The 4,283-nt window shown below is 51.3% G+C and overlaps 1 pseudogene; it reads left to right on the top strand.

Moving 5' to 3' along the window:
• The first annotated feature begins 1,766 nt into the window (after positions 1-1,766).
• Positions 1,767-3,184, top strand: LOC121833481 (annotated as a pseudogene).
• Positions 3,185-4,283: the final 1,099 nt, after the last annotated feature.

Here is a 4,283-nt window from a genome sequence, read left to right on the forward strand (position 1 = left end):
AATGCACCGGCAAAAGATAGCAGCAGGGTCTGTAACAGTTCCAGAGGACACATGTTGCTTGCACTGTTCCCTGCGCTTTCGCCTTGCCCACTCTTAAAAAATGCCTGGCCCACTCTTACGAAACGACGTGCCAAACATTCTTGAATGGTGTAAAAAATCAATTCTTTCTTAACACCGCAAAAACAAAAGTGCTTTCCGTGTGCCGGCGGAATGCTTTTGTTGACTTTACTTATCATCTTGAGGGATCGCCGATGCAACGTGTACTTCTCGTAAAGCATCTTGGTGTGTGTGTTGACTGTGCTTTAACTTTCAAAAATCATGTTTGTTTACTCGTCGGAAATGCTTATAAAGTACTAGGCATAATATCTCGCTTGACGCGTAATTTTAAACAACGCCTTTCATTAATTTACATTTTTAATTCGCTTGTAAGGTCACAACTCAAGTTGGCTTATGTCATATGGAACTCGCTGTCTGAGACGCGGGCTTTAACAATCAAAAATTTTCAGAAAATGTTCTGCGAATTGTTTACGATAGATACTTTAAGAGGCACTTTTACTATAATTATGAACATATACTTCAAATGTTTTCGCTTTCACTACTGTCTGTTCGAGACTTTGTTTTTCTGCGCAAGGTTACTAATGGTGCATTTGACTCTCCGCAACTCCTTGCAATGGTGAAATGTTCCTTCACGTCTAAACAGACATTTTGTTTGCTTCTAAGATCACTCACTGTGCAATGCCTCACCTCTCTCTCGGGTTCAGTCATTATATAACGTCATCGTTCCGCCTCACCTTGATTTATCTGCAGCTGTTAAAATGCACCATCGGCATTTGGATAATCTTGCATTTGTTTCTTAACTTTATGTGTGTTTGTGATTTTTCGTTTGTTCGCTGTTTTTATTGTTTGTGTTGGTGCACCAAGGGGAAGACCGATGGGGTTGTTTTTGGGCACCCAAATAAAGAATATTACTACTATTATTATTGTAATTAAGAAATAAATCCTTGAGACAAGGGAACAAAAAGGAACATACACACCACCGTCTCAAAACCAGCACAGCACACAGATGTCATTTACTTCCAAAACAGTCTTCTTCGTCGTAATCCTCTAGTCGTTTGAAAAATGGTTACGATCACGCAAGCCATCATCGTGACGCCCTAACTTTCCGCAGCCGAGACGGCCCACTGGTGTCCAGCTCGCCTGCTTTTTGACTCTTATTTCAACAGCATAAGACGGGCAATATTAAACAAAACACAAACCGTCGCGATCCAAATCCCTCTTCCTCCCTCTCACACAAGCAACAACAACCTAATCACACATCCAACCATACCCCGCACTGCAGGTCGGCAGCAGTTCTTCGACCAACAAGCTTCTAATTTCTCTCTTATCCTCTTTGAAGCGACGGTTATCGACATTTCTCGCTGTTCATTATCTGTGGCAAGCCAAGTCATCGTCACGCAAGCAGCTCAAGGGACGCCAACAGACGACGCCTATACTGTCATCAAGGATTATAAAAGAAGACAGCGGAGCCATTCTCGTCTCGAGTTCAGTTGACTCCAGGTTTCAACGTCCGAAGTGAACGGCTGCTACTGAGCTGCGTCCGCTGTCGTGTCGAAGCACGTTGTATTGTTCCTGCTGTCGGACCTAGCGCCGAAAACCTCGTCGTTACGAGCGTCGACCTTCAGCCCTTCAGCTGGGGCCTTCTGGCCGACGCCCAACCTCGCCTGGTCTACAGCAGGAGAGCACCGCGGGGGGCTCATGCAGAGGGGATGTCTGCCGGCCATCCTTCATCCCAAGTTGACAGACCCACCCACCACCTGGAGCCGGAGAATGTGCCGTCGGGGACTCGTCCGCCTCCCCGACAAGTCCATGAGGTAGCCGAATCTTCGGAGGACGACTCAATCTTCAAGGATAAGATCTCCGATACGGACGACTCTGTAGGGTCCCAATACTTGACCGAATCGCGAGGCAAAAAAACGCCGACGTAAAAGCGGCGGCTCGGGCAATTCAGGGACTACTAGCCACAGGCAACTAGAAGAGGGTTTCACCGTCGTGTTCGCGCCCATTAACTCCGATTCGGTTGCGTCATTTAGTTCATCAGAGCTGACCGAATACGTCGAATGCGCTGCTCCAAGTGCCGTCAAAGACGTCTGCGTCAACAAGGTAAGGAACTTAATCGCGGTGGGAGCACGGACACCAAAGCTCAAGGGAGTACTCCTGGACCTAAAAGTACTCTGCACCCCTCCTGTCCGAGCATTCCTCCCCAGTACCCCAAACACCTGCATCGGGCTGATCAGGGACGTGGAACTCGGCCTTTCTGAAGCGGATATCCGGAACCAGATACGTGCTCCAGTCAAAATCTACGACGTGCGGCGATTCGAGGAAAAGTCTAAACTCCTGAAGATTGTCTTCTTCGGAAAGACGCGGCCCGACTCCCTCCTATATGGCCTAGTTTAAACTCCGGTCCTGCCTTCGAAGGTAATAGCCCTGCAGTGTCGCCGGTGCCTCCGTTACGGTCATATATCCGCCGTCTGCAATCGTCCCCAGGCATGCGCTCGATGCGGCGACTCACATGATGGCGGGTGCGAATCATCCAAGCCAAAGTGCATTAACTGTCATCAGAGCCACTACGCCACGTCTCCGTCCTGCCCAACCCGACGTCGAGAGGTCGCCATCTCCGCGTTACCGCTCAGAAAACAACGCAACTTTCCCGGATGCTCGCAAGTTACTCCGCAACTCCTCGTCAGACAAGCCAAACAGCAAGTCACGCAGTGCTCAGGGTAGCACTTCCTCAGACAAGAATTCGCCCCGAGACGCGCGTCCTTTCCCCTTCGATACTCATGCACCGGCGGTGTCACCTTCTGCTTGCCAAGAAACCGAGGCCACTCCCGGTGCCAGCCTCTCAGCCTCCAGCACCACGGTAAAACAGACCTGGGCAGAAACTGTAGAAAACTCGAAGCCATCAAATGCCGGCGTCACCCAAGCTTCTCGGCAAGGCGCAACTGTCCCGCCATCTACAGACCACATAGAAGCCGCCACCCCCTTCTCGTCGCGTCCTTTCAAGCTCATTGTAACCATGATCCTCGCCGCCGTGTGCGACCTAATCCACATCCTGCCAACACCCTCGTTCCGTAAGTTTCTAGAAGCCGTCCTAGCGCTCGAGGGCATTGTAGGGGCGCTGCTCTGAAACTCGACTGGCAGAGGTACCCTTAGCCTCGCTGTTGCCTCCCTCAGTGCATCGGTCCCCTGATAGAAGGCGACGACCGACCCCTCTGACTCTACAAAGCGACTGTGCAGAACTGCCGACCAGACTGGCCAGAGTTGTCCCTCTATCTTCACCAATGGAAGATAACCGTTTTAGCTCTTTGCGAAGCTGGTCTCCCTGCAAATCGCAGCATCCCGGGATACTTCGCCTATAAAAACCCTTGCATACCAAGCTTTCCAAACAAAAGCGCTGCACTATATATCCAAAAAGCCATCCCTCACTACATCGTGGACGTCTCCGACCTCTGCGCAATAAACCGGGACCCCAGTGCGGTGCGTGCTGAGATCGCCGGTGGCACCTCACTATTATCTCACTTTATGTCCGCCCAGGAGGGGGCGCTGCGGAGGTCGCCGGCCTAGTAAATTCCCTGCACACCAGGCTCACCGATCCGGTTTTGATCTGTGGGAAATGGAACGCTCATCATGCTCTATGGGGTGACACCAGAGAAGACGCAAGGGGCAGGATGCTGGCAGATCAGACTGCGGAACACAACCTTGTTGTGGCCAACGACGGTTCCCCGACTTTCTTCCGGCCTTCTTGCACCTTCAGTGCTATCGACGTCGCAGCCCATTCACCGGAGATCTCACTGTCATGGCGGGTTGCAACCGACACCATGGGCGGCGATCACTTCCCAGTCTTCATCGACATCATAGGCCTACAACATCCTGGGGTCATTGAGGTCTCAGTCATTCACTGAGACCGGTTCCGAGACTACTTAGGGCGATCCACACGACCCCTCTTGGAGGCCATCAGCGACGCGGCGAAGAAAGTCACAATCAAGGCAACCGTGCCTACATCCTTCCCTGCACCCGACCTGACCCTCCTAAGCCTTTGTGTAGAAAGAGTGCGGGTCCAGGCAACTTCTGCAAGGTAAGGGTGGCGTGAACCTCAAGACCCTCTTGAACATGATTGACGCTGCCCTACGACGCTGCGCCCAAAAATACTGCAAGCAGCAGTAGGATTCGATCTGCTCTTCGGTGGATGCAACCACACCAGCCCGCCGTATCTGGAGACTTATGGA

This window comes from Ixodes scapularis, unplaced genomic scaffold, assembly GCF_016920785.2.
Source record: "Ixodes scapularis isolate PalLabHiFi unplaced genomic scaffold, ASM1692078v2 PGA_scaffold0__279_contigs__length_252992795, whole genome shotgun sequence".
Taxonomy (NCBI): domain Eukaryota; kingdom Metazoa; phylum Arthropoda; class Arachnida; order Ixodida; family Ixodidae; genus Ixodes; species Ixodes scapularis.